Consider the following 19,604-nt stretch of genomic DNA (forward strand, 5'->3'; position numbering starts at 1 on the left):
GCCTCGGTTTCCTCATCTGTCACAGCTAGTCATTCTCAGTTGTTGTCGTCTCCTAGGTTGTTTGGAGGATCAGATGAGAAAGGGGTTGGGGATAGAGTGGAGGGGATGGGATGCCACCCACAGCACCTGCTGTAGCTCTGTGCACAGGTGTGGCAGGGCAGGTGCCTGCATCTGAAGTCCCTGTTCTGTTGCAGGTGCAGTTTCCTTCATCTTTTGCATTTCTTTGCACCTTACATCATTCATCTTTTCATCAGGCTGATATGCACCAAGTGGTGCAGCAGAAGGATTCAGAGAAAGGTGTATTTAGCACAGCCAACAGCCTGGTGGTGTGTGTGACTGTCACCGCCAGCCAGTTGCTGCAGTGCAGGTGGCTGCTCAGCCTGGAGCCCCAGGCACAGGCATGCTGAGTGGTGTTCTTCTGGGACATCAGAGGACTGGGCATTCATGAGCTGTCTTCTGTGTGCACCCTTCAGGCCCAGCAGGCCCACCCAAGACCTGGCTCAGGAGAGCTGTCTTGGGGTCCCCAGCTGCCCAATGTTGCCTTGGGACCCAAAGCGGTAGGAACTAATGTCTGGTAACTACTGAGAATCCATCTCCTAGGGTTCAGGGCACTGTGTCCCGGCAGTCACCTGGGTCCCCTGCCTTCCCTAACCTCCTACCACTTCTTTTGGGACACATGGCAGCTGGATTGGCCACTTTGAGAGGAGGCCTAGAAGGGAACATGCTACCTCACCTGAGCCAGGTGAGGAGTGTTCACCCCACCACTGGCCCTAGGACTATCCTTGTGGCTCCATGCAGAAGCTAGGGGCAGTGTCCAGCACATACAGGCTCCCCAGCTATACCTGCTTCGTGCTGGCCACCAGGGTCTAAAGGGGAAGGCAAAGGCCCGCTGCCAGTAGGGTGGATGGAGCCCTGGCATGAAGTTGGAGCTCTGCACTTGCAGGGCAGAGAGGAGGGAGTGTGCTGAAAGAGGAAGCATTCCAGAAGAACCAAAGCAGGGAGGCCAAGTTTACAGCCAGTTCTCTCCCAGAAGACATCTGGGCTACTTTGGCCTGGCTCTTGGTGACCAGTGGCCATAGGGTATGAAGCAGATGGCTGGCAGGGGCAACAGCAGGGAGAGGGGGCGGGGATGCTGTCCACAGGCCTGAGCCAGGGAAGGCCAAGTGGCCCACACAGGCCAGAGCCCAAGACCTTGGCACCAGCTCCTCTGAGCACTCGACTCGAAAGTTAATGATTCATTTGTGGCCAGTTTTTGCTGCCCTTTGCCTGGAAATTCCCAAGCCTGCCCTTTCCCTTGGCTCGGGGAGCCCCAAGAATACAGTCTCATTTACACTGGGCCAAGACTGTCTCACCTGCTCCCCAGGGACTGGCAGTGCAGCTGAGCCCACGAGGAAGGATCAGTTCTGGGTTGTGGACTGGAGGGGAGGGCTGGGGCGTTGATTTGAGTGCAGTTGCAAGGCTAGAGGCCCTTGTCTGACCTCTCTCTGTTGAGGGGGTCCCCCCAAAGGGTGTTCATGATGCCCCTTAATTTAGTTTGGTACACAATTTAGTTCAGTCTAATATATCAAATGCTGCAGCAGTTGTGGGAAGCTAGGGTGGGACCCCAAGAAAGAAAACCTGAGAGCATATGAAAAGGGCTTGGGACATGAAAGCTCAAGGGAGGTCCAGCCATCATGGCATGGCTGGAGTGTGGGGGATCAGAGAGACTTCTAGAAGGGTGAACATGTGGGGAAGGACTTGGAAACCTGGAGGTGGAAGTCAGGGCTGGTCTTTGGTGTGTTTTGGGATTCGGTAGGGAGGGTCACGTGCCCATTCAGTTTCTTCTGCTGGACAGCAGATCTTCTCTAACATTGATGCCACCATGAGATCTCAGTTCTGTCCCAGGCCTTATGCACATGGGGAGGTTGGGCTAGACGAGGAAGGGGTGACAGGTAGCAATTCAGGTGAGGGGTGACAAGGAGCCAGCAGAGCCACATGCCATTGATGTGAGCCTGGGAGGCAGGGGGCTGGCTCATCACTTCAGCCCGCTCAGCTCCATTGGCACTGCCAGGCTTCAGGTGAGCCGAGCAGAGGGGCCGGACTTGGCTTTGGGGACTCTGTTCTTGGCAGGATACAGTTGGACAGGCTGCAGATTGTAAGACCCACAAGGGCTGGTAGGGATCGGGCATTCATGTCTCAGACAGGAAGAGTGGTGGCAGAGGGCACGGGTATGCAGCCCAGGGACCCATCTCCCAGTCCTGGCACACACTCCATTCAGCCCACCCTCCCTGGCTGTCTGGGGCATCTCCTCCAAGCCAAGCACCAGATTCCCCAAGGTCAATCACCTGCATTCTAGGTTGGGAGGGCAGGGTGGGAGGGGGCTGGGGTTCCTTTGTATCTTTCACAACTTTGCAAATTTCCTCTCTTCTGATTATTTCCTGACAGTCCCAGGCGTTGGTGGTAAACAGGCACTCTCCCCAGAATGTTTCCCTCAGACTGCAGCTTTCTCTGGCTAGAGCCCGATCAACACTTGGCAGGGCCTCCTCCCGGCTCCCAGCTCCCGGTTCCTGGCTCCTGGCTTTCGGCTCCCCTGGCTCTTGACTCCCAACTCGAGCCGGAGCTCCAAGCAACCGAAACCTCTTAAGAGGTGTTGGAGAATGAAGAGACCCTCTAGGTGCTGGAACAGGGTCTGGGGCTCCAAGAAGGCATGCCTGGTCCCCCAGGTTTCTTTGTTACTCGCAACAGCCTGGCCTGACCTCTCCCCTCCCTGGGAGCCTCAAATGGCCCCACTTGTGCATGGTCCTTGGGAGTTAAGGCAGATGGTGTCAGATGTCTGCTGGCTCCCACAGACCTGGTGCCGCATTCTTGGCACAGCTCAGCGGCAGCAAAGACCCTGGGCTGCTCTGCCAGGCCCGCCTGTGGCGGCGAGACCAGCAGCGTCTTGGCCCCACAGCCGCTGTGGTCTGCGTCACACTGGCTTAGGTGTCCTGAGTCAGAGCCAGGAAATGGATCTGCCGTGTGTGGGGGGTGGAGATGGAGTCACTGCCGCCTTGCCGGGCAGATGGGGTGAACTCCACCCCTCCTGCTGCTTGTCCACACCTGGAATGTGGGGTGGGTAGGGCGGTGCTTGTCCCCCTGTGTGTCCCTCCTCTGGCCTGGCCTGGCCTGGGTTTGACTAGAGCTTTCAGAAGAGGCTGAAGTCACAGCCTGCTCCGTACTCTACTGCCAGGCCTCAAGCCTCCAACTTGGCATGACCAACAGCTGCCAGTCAAGACAGGCAGGGCTGTGGTTGACAGGAAGGGCGCTGAGACACATGCACAGCTGCCTGCCTTCGCCTCGGGCTGTCCCCCCTCACTTTCTGTGTGGTCTATTCTTCCTATCCAAAAAGTGACGCACATGTAACTTTTCCAGTGACATTCTTCTCGGCCCAGGCTGCCCGCTGCCCACCACCCTCCACCTCTGGCTGTGTCATGTCGTTTTCTCCCTGCAAGGGACTCTCCCTCCGAAAGAGAACAAGTTTGTCTGTGCAACCTGCAGGTCTGATATATAGTAGCAGGCACTCAGTAAAAGTAACCTGGGTTTCATCGGGTGGTGCTGGAGTCTCTTTTTGTTCATGATACCAGGAAGAGGGCAGGCAATGGCACATGGAGAAGCCAACCCCTGATCCTGCTCCCTCCTCGCTGCAGCCTCCTCCCCGTTTCGGGTGCTGGGGGAGATTGTTGGCAGAACCCTCCCCCCCCCCCAATGTCTACCCAGCTCCGCTTTCTTGCCAGCAGGTACTGGTTCCCCGGACTGCCTGAGTGATCACTCCAGAAAACACCCCAGTGGAAACTGCATGAATGATTGATAAGAGCTGAGAGCTGTTTAATTTTTTCCCCCTGTTTAATGGCTATCAATAATTTAATACGCTCTCTGTATGTTTTTAAGAAATAGCACCCATTTTGCCGTCTCCGGTTTAGCAGGCTAAATGATTTAAGTGTTGGAAATGCACTCCAAGGGTGGGGGCTGAGCCAGTCAGAGCTATCTGGAGGCTGAGGATGGGGGTAGGGGGCAGGTTCAAAGCCAGCCTAGGCATCTTGGCCAGGGCCAAGTGTGTGTGCGTGTGTGCGTGTGTGTGTGTGTGTGTGTGTGTGTGTGTGTGTGTGTGTGTGTGAAGGTGGGTAGGAGGGAGGGAAGGAGGAGGGAGGAAAAGGTGGGTAAAAGCCAGTACCTTGGCTATGAGCAAAATAATTGCTCCCCCCCACAGCCTTACTGAGCAGTGGCTGAGCTGCTGGCAGCTTTGCACCCCCTAGGAGGCTGAGCTTTTCTGGATGGCTTTGGCAGGGGTGCCCTGCGTGGTCTAGGAAGGAGCTGTTGGTGCTATCACCAGGGACTGAGAACGTCCTTCCTTTGTCACCACCCACCTGGTCACCAAGTGTCTCCAGGATGGGAGGACCTGGGCAGGGTGGAGGGGGCGTGGAGCATCTGGGATTACTCATCTCTGATCCCAGAGGGAGCTGGGCAATCGTCTGCCCAGGGCTTTCCCCAAAGTTTCCAGGTGCAGGTCACCTGGGGGGGCCCTGGCCTCCCACCGTCAGGGGACAAACCTGGAAGCAGTGATTTTGACCAACTGAGCAAGGTGACTCCATACCAGAGTTTAGCAAATACAGTGTCCAGTGCCTTCTGATGCTAACAGCACCTACAGCCCCCACAGCTGCTTCCCTGTGCTTGCACACCTCTGGGGACCAGGCACCTCAGTATCCCAGGACACAGCAGATATTCCAAATCTGAGTCCCTTCTGAGGTCAGCCCACAGCCTGCTTGGCTGCACTTGTGCGCTGTGTAGTTTTGTCTGCTGCGGCACAGAATGGAGTCCCCAGGGCCTTCCTTTCCCAGGCTGGCCACTTGGGTTTATCTGTGCCTCTGTTGGGCCAGGAGCTTCCTCTCTTTGGCACAGCATGCCTGAGACAGAAGGCAGGCAGGTGACGGGCACACCAAGGGGGCTGTAGCCACCTGCTGCTGACAGGCACTGTGGCTGGCACTGGGGACTCTGAGGAAGACGCTGGCCTATCAAGGGCTTGGACTCTGTAGGAGCAAAAAGCTGTGACTCATTGAAGATCCCTGAGTAGCCCAGGTCTTTCAACTGAAAGGAGGAGAAACTGAGGTTTCAGGGGGCTTCCCTAGGGGCTGCACCTCCATTTGGGACATAATTGGAATTGCAAAGATGAGGTCCAGAGGAACACTAAGGGGATCGGGTACCCCCCTGGAGGCTGTGGGTATGGCTGAGTCACACGGGTGGGTGGGGCTGTCTGCCACGGCAATGCTTCCTGGTCCTCACAAACAGCGTGTGTTAGTAGCAGAAGGTGCATGCTGTGTGACTGCCAGTCTGCCGGGTTTGTTTTCACAGGTAATTATGAGGGGAGGAGGGGGAGTGCATTGTCTACTGATGTCATCAGCCACTGCAGAGTGGGGAGCCCATGAGTCCCTCCCACCCACCCTGTTGGCTGCCAGTGTATCCCCCAACCTCAGCCCTGTGCCCTGAGCCTGGGCCCCCTGGGGGACTGCTGCCCAGGCTGGGGCTGGTATTGCACCTGCCATATGACTACTATGTCCCTCATCTGCTGCAGCCTGCTCTGAGCATCCCAGTCCAGCTATGGGGGGCTCAACCCTGGACAGAAAGAGGGGAGCAGCCTGCCCCTGACCAAGAAGCCTCTGTGTGGACGAGGCCCTGAAGGTCACGGAAGGGATCAGGGAAGTTGTCTGGGGACATGATAGAAAGGGGTGGGCACCCTAGGTGCAGAGACATGAGGGGGGCACTGGTGTGTGCAGGCAGGTGCGTGGAGCCAGTGCCTGGGTGGATAACTGGAAGGGTTTGTTTTTTTCTTTCTATTGAAGTGTGACATTCATGCAGGAGGGTGGTGTTTCTTACATGGGTGGCTCCATGCATTGCTTCCCAGTAACCATGCTTGTTCACCTGTGTACATGGACGCCCCCATGTTCTGGGCGGCCTCAGCCCCTCTCTGTCTTCTGATGGAATACACTGGAGGCAGGGCTCCTCGAGGCCTCCTCTCTGTAACTCCCCAGGCACCACTCTGACAGGATCCTCTGGATCCAGACCAGACTGAGGATGCAGAGAAAGTTGCAAAGACTCCGTGATCATATGGAGTCTGCTGTAAGCCTAGGTTTGCCTCTTCTTGACCTTTAGGAAAATGGGTGTCTTTAGAGTGCTTTCAGCTGTGTCTAGCTTTTTTGTGTCAACACTAAGTTTACCAGATGTATTCATGTGGTTGGCTGCAGTTTCATAGCGTTTCTTCTTAATGCTGGAGGGGGAGCAGGTAATGCACTGTGTGGGCTCACTGCTATGACCGCTCTGTAGGCGAAAGCCATTTGGGAAGCTTTGTTTCTTGGTGAATATGGACTGTGTTGTTGGGAACATTCTGGTGTGTGCCTTTGCATGAACAAATGCATCTGAGTAAGAGATGCTTGCCAGCTGTTCTCAGATGTGGGGGTGCCAATGTGCACCCCAGCAGCCATGTTCAGGAGACCCACACAATGACCTGCAGCCTGGGGAAGGCAGAGCTGTCACACAGAGTGGCACTGCTCAGAATATGACCTCCCCTGGGGACCCTCTCTGCTCTTCCTAGGAGCTGTCTGTCTCTGATGGTTCAGGACAGGGGCAAGCCCAGGGGACCATGGGTTCTGCTCCACCCAGGCCTTTCCTCCCTCTCCCTGTAGGATGGTGGGAGAAAGTGTTTCTTCTTCATCTGAATGTGCTTTAGCAACCTGGCCCCCATATTCTAGAACCTCCCAGGGCCAGGACATGGGGAGGTCCTGGAGGTACCTGTGGACTTTCTGGTTTTGAGGTGTTTCTGTTCTGCTCACTCAGCATCATCACTGTGCCATTCATTCTTGCCTCCACCAAGCAGTCTTTGGCCCTCGCTAACAAGCTAAGGGCATGGAGATTGAAAACATACTCAATTCTGGTGTCTAGGAATTTCATCCAGAGAGAGACTGACCTGCAGAAAGCTAGGGGAGACACAGTCAGCTGGGTCCAAGTACAACGGATAAAGACAGGGAAAGGCAGGTCGGGAAGGGTGCCCAGAAGCTTCAGGGCCATGGTTCGAAGGCCACTAGAACCTGAAGAGACCGAGATGAGTGGGGAGGCAAGCTCAGAGGTCTGGGAGGCCAGCCATGGGCACTGCCAGTGTGGCTCTTGCTGTTGTCCAAGGCTGCCTCTGGGGCCTGACAGGTCACATTTAGGGGGAGAGATGGAGAGTACACCCCATCTCCAGCATAACTCCACTTGGGCGAGCCAGCTCCCTGGATTTGGCTAGATGGGGGTCCTAGGCAAGCGGGAGAGGCAGGGGCTGCTCCCAGGGTCAGGGTGTGGAGCTCACTGACCCCTTTTCTATCTTTGCAGGACTTACACCAGTGGGGCTGGGCTGTACCCAGGCTACTGGGCAGCTGCCTTCTTCACCCAGCAGCCTCCTTTCCTGGAACCCTCCACAGTTTCAAGTCCTGGCCCACTGACAGAGGTGTGAGCAGGTAAGTGGGAGGGACCTGCTGCCAGGGCAGAAGCATGTGCTGTCTCAGATCCAGAGAGCTGAGAGGGTGCGGGCCGGAGCTCTCCGTTTCTGCTTGTGTTTTGGCATTCTCTTCTCTGCAAAGGGTGGATAGGACCCTGACCTGGTCCTAGGACATCTGGTTTTACTCTGATGCTAACTCGCGTGTGACCTCGGGTCACCGTGTCTGTCCTCCCAGCACTGACAGGCATTGGTGTTGGCCATCTAGCCTGACCACAGTACCCATGATGCTATGAGCTCGGGGCTGGCCACCAAATACTGTACTGAGTACTCCACAGTTACTGACATATGTGTTCATGACAAGCCTGTCCTCACCACCAATGTACAGTCAGGTGGGAACTTGCATACACCTGCTGAGCCTGGGACACTGTGAGCTGGGGTCCTTGTTCTCCAGCATGCCAGCCCCTGGACTCCTGGCCACTCTGCCCATTCTGTGACCATAAGTGTCATCAGTATTGTTCAGTCTCAAGGCTAAGGGAGAGGCATTTGTAAGAGTAGTGGCCACTCTTGGTCCAGGTGAATTTGAAGTGGCTCCAACCAGACCTGTCCCCCAGGGTTCCTCCTCAGTGGTCCCTGGCGTACCCTCTAGAGGAATGATGTTGCTGGACAAAGCTCTCTTTCTATCCCCACCTTGTGTCCCCAAGTCTGTATTTGGCACTAAATGTGCCTGACTTACAACATAGGTAATGTGATGCAAGGGAAAGGAAGAGTGTCCTGATAGAGCTAGCCGTGCGACAGCAAGGTGCACAGGCTTCAGAGACTAAGGGGGGCGTGCAGGGGAGCTGGCCCAGAATTGAGGAGTAGCTGGTAGGTGGGAAAGCATGGCAGGATGGGAAGGATGTTGGCCAGGGGATCATGCCACTCTGACTGCGTTTCCAGCCTCCTCCAGCCTCCTCCAGCCCATCTCCCTCTCTACACAGAAATTCTAGTTATCAGGAGTGATTCTAGAGGATTGTAAAGGGCCCCAGCTGTCTGGATTGGGTACTGGTGAGCTACTGAGGGTTCTAAGTCAGGGAGTGCTATCATGGGTGTGTGCTTTAGCCTGACCCCTGTGGCTGACACAGAGGGGCCTTGACTGGATGCAGGGGGACCAGTAGGCTGTCCCTCTCCTGGTGGGTGAGAAGAAGGCTGAGAAATGGACAGAGTTTGCAATGGCTGCTGGGGGTAGGGAGTGATGGTACCTGGTTAGGACAGTGACTGTGATGTGGTGGGGGATCCTGGAAGGCTCCTTGGAGGAGGTAGGTGCAGGTTGCAGCCCACAATATCTCGGAGACATCCACAGTTGTCCTGAGTATGAAGAGAACTTAGATGGCCTTTCTGGGCCTAAGGTTCTCCCTTCAAGTACAGATATACACACAAGCATCTTCATGTGTGTACCTGGGCCTGGGACTTCCTCAACTCACAGGCTGAGCTGTGCCCATGCACCCTGCACACACACATGCTTGTGCAGTGTAGACACACAGTCTCCCGGAATTGGGATCAGCTACTTGGTTGAGAATGTGATCCTGTTAGTAAATGAGGATGGCGACAGCAGAATGGGGTCCTTCTAAGTGTGGGATCCTGTGCACCTACCCGTGAAGGGGAGCCGAGAGAGGGTGAAGTACCTGTGTGGGCTCCACCTGTTTCTTGCCGGCCCAGAAATGCTGGACATGTCTCCTTCACTGTTGGGAACATCAGCTGCCAGGAGCATGAGGATGCCCTCCTCCTTGCCACAGGAGGCTCCATGGGATCAGCATCCAGCTTGTCTTACATTCCAGGGACAGATGCCTGGGCGAGGGCAGGATGCAGTTTCCCTATTGCCCAGTCACTCGGTGGCAGTCAGGGCTCCCCTGACCCACCCCTGCCAACCTCCCAACCTGTCCCTGCATCCCTTGGTGGCCTGGCTTTTCTGTGTTTTTGTGATCTGTCAGGCTTATCCGTGGTGGGGCCTAAAGGAGTGTGCTCTGTTCTGGGCAGAGAGTTCTGCTGGACTGCCTCTTGCCAGCCTGCTTGTTGGTGCCTGGCAGACTCATTCCTGCATGTTACAATTCTCTGGGCCCCCACCTCTCTCTCCTGCAGCAACTACACTTACCTTTTACACCTAGCATTTGGTATCTGGTGCAACCTATTCCCATTTACCAGATAGGAAAATAGAGGCTCAGAAACGCCATTCCCACCCCAAGCTTCTAGGCTATGGTCAAGCCCATGTCATACTTGTGGTAGTGGCAGTGCTAGCCCCTGGGACAGACTCACATTGCTACTTTTTGTAGAGGCTGCAGCCCACGGCCCACGAGAGGTGCCTCTTGGGCCCTGGAGGTCCAGACAGCTGGAGTAGGTAAGTCCCCAGGCCTGTCCATCCTTGCAAGTAGCATGGCTTAGTTCACACAGTCAGTGGGACAGATGTGTGAGATGCTTAAGGTGGGATGAGCTCCACACCAGGTGTCGTGAGAAGGCCCCAGTTAGCCCAGGCCATAATAGCCAGTCTTTGCTGGTCACAGAAGAGGGTACTTTGTCAGGGATATGCCCTACTGTCCCCACATTTGAACAAGGCACACCATTGGTGACTGGGGGAGCAGCCGCTGCCATAATTCCATATCTGGGCACATCGCCATGCCTTTCTTTGTGGCCACAGATTAGTGACTTACCCTCTCTGTGCCCTATTTTCTCTTCTGCAAGGTAAAGGGACTATGAGGCTAGCTTGCTGCAATCCATGGTGCATACCTGCATGGTAGCACCCGGCAGTGGACCAGCCACTTTGTGGTGTGTGCCCAAAAGTGGACACCACATGCATATGAGCACCAGGCTATCCCCAGTGCCCAGTGGGCACACGGGTGTGGGGCTGCACAGTCATCCAAGAAGCAGATAAGAGCGTGCTGGGATTGGGATGGGGCTGAACTTGAGTTTCCCGTACGGCCATCTCAGGCAGCTGTTGCTCCAAGCCCTGTGAGTGGCCGCCAGGGGCGAAGGCCACAGTCCTCTCCCCCGGCAGGGAGTGTGGCCTCCTGCCACCAGTGTCTGTCAGCAGGCTTCCAGGATTACGCACGTGGGTTGAGGACTGACCCAGCCCAGCTCCCAGCAGCACTGGCTGCAACCCAGCCCATGGTCCTGCAGAACTGGGATTCCAGGGTCCACATGTAGCATGCCTGTCAAGTCGACAGTGCCAGCTGAGAATGCAGACTCCCCCTCCCCTCCCTGGCCCTGAGGCTGTTTGTTTGCAGGCTGAAGCCCTTCAAAACCTGCCCTATACCCTGCACCCTGTCCCAGGCCTGGAGCAGAAAGAACCTGTGGCCCACTGCTTGCTCTTTCCTGGCTGCATCAGCAGAGCAGGGCTGTTGTCCTGGTGGGCCCTCCAAGTAGGACTTGCATCCAAGCCCTGGGTCACTGGAGGCCTATTGGGTGACCTTGGTCAAATTACTGCCCCCTCTCTGATCTGTTGTCTGTTGGTCTGTAAAACCAAAGAGTTGGGTCAGGGGTCACCAGCCATAGTCTTCCAGGGCACCAAGAACCCAGGGAACGGGACTGTCCTGTTGTGCAGATGGGCACACTTGAAGCACACAGAGATAAGGTGATTTACCCAGAGGTACAGAGCTGTGGCTGTGATGCCATAATGTTTTGCCACTAGGTCAGTTGGGCACTCCCAGGTCTTTGTATGCTTGCTGAGTAATCCATTCCTTGCATCAGCTGGGGGTAGAACGAGTCCTTGAATCTCAGCAACCTACTGAACATCCTATGAAAGCCAGGAGGGTTGATCTCTGTACCAGCAGGAACAGGGGGCAGGTGCCTTTTAGCCTCTGGGAGGTGGAGTAGGGGGGTTGCACACCAGTGGAAGAGTTAGTCTTCCAGGAGCTGTGAACAGGTACCAGGATTCTAAACAAGAGAGAGCTTGGGGAGTTGGTGGACATTTGGCCATGGATGCTGAGCCCAGGCCTTCTCTCTGGCTACAGAGAGTTGGGCCAGGACTTGTGGTTTTTTGGGGGCCTGGGGCAGGCCCACCCAAGGGCCTAAGGCTGGGTTTTCTAGGGTAGGCTTCACTTTCCTTCTCCCTAGGTCCATGAGATGAGTCCTCCCAAGGGTATGGCTGGCTTAGCCTCCATGCCAAGGGCCACTCATGACAGCGTCAGGCTTGCAAACTGCTGTGGGCACTGAGGATGCCCGGTGCCCTCAGGGGAGTGGCTGTTCTCCACAGCCCTAGGCTCAGCCCAGTATACGTTTGCTGAACCACTGCAGATCCACAGCAGCCTCTCTCTCTTGCCTTGCTGTCATCAGCAGGGTCACAGCCATGGGAGTCTTGGACACCGAGTACCTAATGTTGCACAACCTACCCTGTCCCCTCCCACTTCTCTCTGCCCCAGGCAGTGTGCGCAGCGGTCAGCTCCGGGCCGCTGGCACAGGCTCCTGCTAGGGAAGCCCAGAATTATTTTCTGGAATAATCCAGCAGCCAGCTCATGGCAGGATGGCAGCCACAGCCCCACCCTGACTCATCTCAGCCTCCACACATCAAGGAGGGGCTCATGGAGGCAAAAACAAGAGTCACAGCAGATAGAAGCCTAGCTGGGACACGAACCAAGGATCCAGGCTTTTGGTTAGGCTCCTCAGTGGAACCAGCTAGTGTTTGCTGTTGAGTCAAGGGAGGCAGTGGCAACACACCACCTCACTCCTGTGCCCCAGCAGCTTTAATTAGCTGGGTCTGCCCGTGGTGCTGACATTTACCTGGTGGGAGGAGTGCTGGGCTCTCTTGAAAATGGGGCTAAAAATAACCAGGCCAGGCTTCCAGGGGCCCCTGCAGCGACCTTTCTCGTAGGTGCTGGAAGCTAATTGCTTTGAGAGCTGAGTGCGTGCAACTCCTTGTGGGGCCAGAGAGGCGTTAGGTCTGAGGAAGAGTTTTGCCAGGTCACCTGCCCTGCAGGTAGCAGAGCCTTGGGCCACTGCCCAAACCCTCCAGCCTCTCTCCTCCTCTTCAATCTGTGGGTGCAGTACCTGGAAGCTAACTGCCCTCCCTCCGGGCTGCTTGGGCCACCTCCTGGAGCTTCCACAGTTTCTTCTAGGTTGCCTGGGTACTAAGAGAAGGGCCCATGAGCCCCACCTCCTGGGGGTTATCCGATGCTTAACTCTCGGCCTGCCCCTGGCCTGACCCAGACAAGTACAGTGCAGCCTCCTGCCTCGTACTGCTTGCTCATCCGGTTACACAGGCGACCAAGAGGACGAGTTCAGATCTCTACCCATGTCTGAGCCACTGTGTTCTCGTCTCTGAAATGGGCAGCATCATCTCACCTGGTGTTGCAAGAATGCCTTGAGGCAGGGTGCACAATGTGCCAAGTCTGGAGTAGGCTCCCTCCGACATCCTCCCCAGGCAGGTATGCATTGTGGAGCTTTCCTTTCTCCTGCTGGGTAACCAGACCCTGAAGTCCCACCCCTCACCAGTCAATCACTATGATGTCTGTGGAACAGGAGGGAATGATGCCAGTGTCAGAGGAACTCTCATTCCCTCCCCCATGAACCTGCAGAGAGGCCCACCCTGTCCGTGCGCATGTCCCTTCCCTGTCCTGGGTCACTATGATGATACTTACCAGCATCTTGGCTAGTCAACTGGCTGACTTTGTAGGCAGCTCAGTGGGAGTAGAAGTGTTTTCTGAGTTCTGCATTCACCCAGCTGAAGGAGGAGCCCAAGCCTCATTCCTGCATGCCTTGGTTTCCTCATCTGAAACTGGGCATGATCGTGGTACCCACCACAAAGGGGACTGCATAGAAGAATGTCTGGTACAGCCAGTGCTAGGAACGTGTTAGCGGAGACTTGGAGTAAGACCTGTGCAGGGAGCTGCAGTATTGACTGTGGCCCCTGTTTCATCCAGCCCAAGGTTCCACCCCACTGGCAGCCACATACCAGGAGGGTCTGTCATACGCTCCATGTTCCAGGGAAGGAAATTAAGCACGAGCGCCCTCACATCCCACTTGGACATGAAAGCTGCAGAAAACCAGAGAATTGGTCCCAATCAGTGGCTCAGCAGGTGTGTGTGCATGCATAGGACAGTCCTACTGCCATCCAGACAGTCACTGCCTCCTGGGCCCTCTTCCTGGGCCATCCGGGACACTGGCCACTCTGAGTGCCCTGGCCCCACTTCTAAGATCTCTGAACTCTTGCTTGGCTCAGGGGCTGCTGCTGCTGTTGGGCTTTGGGCACTCTACTTCCTTCCATGACTCTTTTTTCTGTCCCCTCAAAGCCTAGTTCCCCCTGCCCCAGCATCCTCTTGTCCTTCCCCTTGCTAATGGGAGGGGTCTGGACATCCCTGTTGAGACCTCTATGTCCTGCACTGCCCCTCACCGCTCTCCATCCTGCTCTGCTCCCTGGAAATCTCTTCCTTAAAGGGGGGGACGGAGGATGGAAGGAGCCCCGCCCCTAGCTGCAGCCCTAGGGAGATGGCCATTCCAATGCATTGCATGGTGTATTGATGGAGGCACTGCTGACAGAGGACGAAGGTTAGCAGGGGACAGAGCTGAGCTGCTGGTGGCCTACAGTTCCCCCCACCCCCACCCACATCAGGGCTTCCTGGAGGGAAGAGCCTCTGCTCCCCAGGGTCCTGAGTCAACAGCTAAGTCTTCTAGAGACAGCAAGGAGACGCCTGGTTCATCCTCCGTGGGTCTGACAGTTAACTAGTTGATTGCTTTATCTACCCCTGGATCTGGGGCTCCCTACCCTAATTGCCTCCCCCTCTTCCTGTCTCCCAGTCATTTTTTCCAGCTCTCCCGGCTTCCTTCTGTCATCAGGAATGAAGTCTTAATTCTAAGGCTGAACTGAAAGGCCTTCTCCAGCTTCACGAGGCACCCATGGCTACCCAGGCCTTACTCAGGCCATCAGCCCACCCATGCACCAGGGAACTTTGGGGCCCCTGAGTGCCTGCTCTGTGCCTAGCTCATGCCCCAGCCTTGCCCAACATGCAGCAGACCCAGGCTCTGGAGCCCTCTCAGGTGCATTGGCCACCCCATGCCCTGACCTCTCACCCAGACACCCCACCTCTCACATTACTTAGCAGTGAAATTTCTGGGTGCAGTCCAGGTCTCAGCTCCTGGAGGGTGGAAGCACTTAACGCCCCCAGCTTACAGGCAGGCCAGGCCCCGGTGCAAGTGGCAGGCACAGTGTTTTGTGACAGACTCTGGGGGTCATACACAGAGGCCTGTCCTCCTTGCCCCATTGCTTCTTAGCTGGCAGGTGCTCTGCCTCTTGGGGCCCCTGTGGCGTCACTGATGCAGTGTGAGTAATGACACACCCTTCTTCACAAGCTTCAGCAAAGTGACATGTAGAGGGTGTTTACAGGGTCCTAGGACATGCTGAGAATCAACCAGCCAGTTCCTCTCTCACCACCACCATCATCGTCGTCATAACCACCATCATCATCATACCACTAGCACTATCTCGTCATCAGGGCAGGTGGCACCACACCCAGGACACCAGGTGTCTTCAGAGAGCTCCCTGAGGGGGCCCTCCAAGTCTGCCCTCCTTGCCCACTCTTTGGCCTCTGTCCCACCTTGTACCACAACCACACTTCCCAACACCTTGAGCTCCTTGACTCCTGAAACCTGCACTGACTCCTGCCTCCCAGACAGCTGACATGGGTGCCTGGGCCCCAAAGAATGCTTGCAAAGAGTTCATGGGTGGAGCTGAGCTTCTCTAGACAAAGTCACTTGCAAGAACAGCAATGAGCCAGCCAGGCCTTGGGGCCCCAGGTTGTCAAAGCCATTTCCAAGACCTAAGTGGGGAGGTGGGCTGGGGCTGGGGCCCGGCAGCCACTTTGGAGAGGGGTGCTGTTTGCAGGGTGGGCAGTTGCCCCATGTTTTGTTTGCCACTGTCCTCTCCTGCCTCGCAGTTCTCTGTTAAATTGTGTTATTATATTTAAACAAATCAATTCCATTGCAGAGTTTTTCCTGTCCTAATGATGAGTTTGCAGCACAAATGCCATTGATTTCTCACAGCCCTGAAAACCAGTTGATGAATAGCACCAGGCTTGCCTTTGGAGAGGCTCTCAGAGCAGCCTTGTGTACTGTTTCCCAACTTACACCGTCCTCCAGCTCCCGGGCCCACACCTAGCTGCTGTCTGTCCTTCTGTCCGCAGTTGGGGCCACAGGCCAGGGTCCTGGGACAGAGAGGTGGAATGTCATCACTAGGCTGGGATCGGGGGTAGTGGGGAGGGGGCTGGCCCCATTTAGAGATTTTTATTGATTTTGATTTGCGCTAGGGGCACAAATTACAGGGCAGGGAAGTGGTGCAGTGTGATCTTGTCTTCCCCTGCAGTTGGCAGGGAAGGAGGGATGCCAAGAGAGGCAGGTGGCAGTCAGAAACTTGGGCTCCATGGCTAGATATTGCCTGGGTGCAGGGTCAGTAAGCTTCTGAGCTTTTAGAGATCTGAGAGTCGTCCAGGGTTGGGGAGAGCAGGGCAGTGAAATCCAAGGTCATGGCTAAGCCCACAACCTCCTTCACATCCAGGGCTGCCTTTCAGATCCTTGCCCTGAGCATTATGACCCAGGAGGGCTTAGATGGGCTTATATTACTGTGTCCACTTTACAGGCCAGCAGGCTGAGTCAGGGCAGTCTTTGGAGGACCAGAAGGGCTTCTTGTCCTTCATGGGCGAGTTGCTCCAGGCCCTGACTCAGTCCCTGCAGGGGTACAAAATGACAGGGCAGCCACTCTGCCTGCCAGCCTGGTGGCCCGTGGGCTCTCTGTTTGCCCAAGGCCCTGTCATACACCAGAAGGGCTAAGGGGGTCTGCGCAACTACCTGCAGTACATGTGACAGTCGGGCTAGGGTGAAGCAAGAGGGGTAAGTTGGGATGGGGCAAGCTGGGCGGGGCTTTTCCAATCTGAATTTACCAGTGTGGTGATACTCTATGCCCATAAAGCTTTGCCAGATGGGGCCATGTTTGCTGTCTCGCCCACACATTCTGGTGCACACTCTTGTTTTTTAGAGACAAGAATGTGGGGCCCAGAGGCAGGAGCGCGAGGCTGTGGAGGAGCTGGGGGCTAAGACTGGGAGAGGGACAAGCTCCTTGCAGCCCACAGTGCTATCTCCCCTCATCTCCTGGTAGTCAGGGATGAGAGGACCAGCATAGGCCTGGCCCTCAGCAGACCCAGTGTGCTCCCCACATCAGGTTAGACTTCACTCCGAGAGCACTGGCCCAGCTACCTAGTGGCCTGAGGACCTGGGCAAGGGCAGGGTGCATGGGGTAGGGGGAGAGCTAAGAAAAGAGCCAGTGCTGGGTAGGGGTTGCCTCTCTCGGTCTATTCCAACTTTTCCATGGTGGTTGGGGCCCCATCCAGTTCCCAACTTGGCATCTAAGACCCTGATCCCTGCCCATGGCACAGTCAATGTTAAGGAAACACTTCAAAAGACTCATGGAAAATGGAATGAAAACATCAGTTTATTTTGGTGGAAAAAAAAAAAGCTGAAATCTATGCATAGTGTTTTCATGATATTCACTTCCCATGAACTTTTTGAAGACTCCTCATATGCATGGGTTTCAGAAAATTTTGCACCAAAATAAACTGATGCCTTTTAAAGAAAGATTTATTTATTTGAAAGAGAGTCACGGGGGTGGGGTGGGGGGAGAGACAGAAAGAGAGCTTTGATCCACTGTTTCACTCCCCAAATGCCCCACAGTGGCCAACATGCAGCCAAGCCAAAGCCAGGAGCCTTAAACCTCCATCCACGTCTCCTCATGTGGGTGTCCAGAATTCCCAAGCACTTGAGCCAATATCTGTGGATTTCCCAGGTGTGTTAACAGGGAGTTGGATAGGAAGTTGAACAGCTGGGATTCGAACTGGCATCCACATGGGATGTTGCGCCATAGGTAGTGGATGCTGGCCACCAAAACTGATCCTTCAGGGCCCAGTGCGGTAGTTTAGTGGCTAAAGCCCTTGCCTTTCCTGCACCAGAATTCTGCAAGAAGCGGCGGTTCATATCCCGGCTGCTCCATTTCCCATCCAGCTCCCTGCTTGTGGCCTGGGAAAGCAGTAGAGAATGGCCCAGAGCCTTGGGACCCATATAGGAGACTGGGAAGAGGTTCCTGGCTCCTGTCATCAGATTGGCTCAGCTCTAGCTGTTGCAGCAATTTGGGGAGTGAGCCAGCAGACAGAAGATTTTTCTCTCCGTAGATCTGACTTTCCAATAAAATAGACAAAGCTTTAGAAAAAAAATCTTAAAAAAATAATCCCCAAAACTGAACCTTCAGTTGCTTTTTTTTCCCCCATGAGCCCCATGTTTTTTTTTTACCCCCATGAGGGTGAAGGATTTTTGTGTTTCTCAGTGCCTGTGTTTTTGCAGATACTCCTAAACTCAGAAAACTCCTAACCAACCTTCAAGGCCCATCTGAACCTCTTCCTGTCTGCTCCTGCTGCCTCAGTGATGCCCTGAGTGTATTCTTGACGGAGCTGACTGCCTTGGAGCTCCAGGGGGCAAGAAGGAGCCCAGGGCGCAGCTACGAGACGTGTTCCATGGCAGGTCCAAGGACCAGCAGAGAGCAGTGGGGGCTGCAGCTGGGAGAGAGAGCAGGAACAGCTGCTCCCAGCCCTCACTCACGCCACTCCAGTCTACTTCCTGCCAGGGAGGCTGTCCGGGTGACACATGCAGGGGGGCCTGAAATAGACATGGGGCAGTGGTGGTGCGCTTTCACAGCCCAGTGCCTGGCAAGCCCGCTCCCTCCCTTTCCCTGGCCACTGCCCCTGTGGCCACGGCCCCATCCCCCAGCAGTGCCCTGGCCTCGCCCCTGTGTTCCTGTTAACTTCGTATCATAAATAAATTATATAAATAGACTCCCTCTGATTCCTAACAACCCACGGTTTTAAGGCCTGGGGACCCTGCTGCAGGCATAACTGTACTACAGAACCCATCAGCTGCCTAATTACCATTCATTTTGCATTTATTTCTGCTAATTAAAAAGAGAGAAACTCCTAACAACTTTTACGTAAATACTATATTTGTTCTATGTAAAGATGGGATGCTAATTTGCTGGTGATTAGCTGATTAGTTCGTTTTATAGCTGTCACACAGGATGGCCCTGGCGCCCCATCCCTCCCCCACCATGCCGTGCCAGACTCCTGGTCAAGTGTTGGGGGAGGAAATGGGGAGGGCCCCCAAGTGAAGTGAGGCTGATACAGCTGAGAGGAGACTGTGGCCCACCCCGCTGCTTCTATACAAATGGGGAACCTGAGGCACCTCCCATCAGACAGGCACTGAGCTGGATGCCAGCACAGGTGCTTGGCTGCTTCCCCTGGCCTCATCCTGCTAGTGCCAGAAGGACCATGCCAGAGGCTAACTATGGCCGTGGACCAGCTCCAGCCCAAAAGGAGTAGAGTGATAGCCAGCTCTGAACCCATGGCCCTTCTAGAAGTGTCCACCTCCTGCTTCCTGCCCAACATCAAGCTCTGCTCCACTTTGCAGCCCCCTGACTGAACCTAGCAGGAGCCTCTCCCAGCCTGGATGGCAGATCTCTGGATTGACTCCCTAGGGAACACCAGCTCGTGGGAAGGTCTGCATTCTGCATTGTGATATTACATATTTGTTTTCATAAGAATTTAAAAAAAAAAAACAACGTGTGATTAGTATATCACACACTTGCTGTCACCAATCCTATCGCTTTTACATTTGGTTAAGTGAAAGGAAAGTGATTGATTTAAAATAATTTAAAGGAAACCTAGATAAGCACGGTGGAACCTTGACAGCCTGGAACTGAAGCCAGGGCTCATTGGAGGAGGGGAGCAGTCTGTATCAGGTCAGAGGTCAGAGGGCCAGGCACTGAGGTCAGACACAGCAGGCCATCCTTGCATCCATGCCTGGGGCCCCTCCATCAGGCCTTCCTGCTCCAGACCTGCAGGGGGTCAGGAATTTGCCACAAAGAGGAGTCCTGGCCCTTCCCATGGATGGTTGGAATGGTCTGGCTGTAGGGAACCAGGAGGCTTCTGCTGCAGCCAGTGATCAAGTTCTGGTTAGGTCACTTCCTGGGAACCTCCAGACATGGGTCTGTGATCCTCACCAGGCCTCTGCCCCCTTTCTCCCTGGCCAGTCTAATAATGGGAGCATGAGTGGTTTTGAGCAGCCCCAG

At 55.1% G+C, this 19,604-nt stretch overlaps 1 protein-coding gene across 1 annotated transcript in view; it reads left to right on the top strand.

The window, feature by feature from the left end:
• Positions 1-7,378: 7,378 nt before the first annotated feature.
• The window catches only part of ZMIZ1 (zinc finger MIZ-type containing 1), a 155,441-nt gene continuing 143,215 nt past the window's right edge, over positions 7,379-19,604 (top strand). The window contains exon 1 of the mRNA XM_040976029.1: positions 7,379-7,502. The gene's annotated coding sequence lies outside the window, so the exon portion shown is untranslated. The remainder of the gene's footprint in view (positions 7,503-19,604) is intronic.

This window comes from Ochotona curzoniae, unplaced genomic scaffold (genome assembly GCF_017591425.1).
Source record: "Ochotona curzoniae isolate NIBS_2020 unplaced genomic scaffold, NIBS_Ocur_1.0 contig_2692, whole genome shotgun sequence".
Classification (NCBI taxonomy): Eukaryota; Metazoa; Chordata; class Mammalia; order Lagomorpha; family Ochotonidae; genus Ochotona; species Ochotona curzoniae.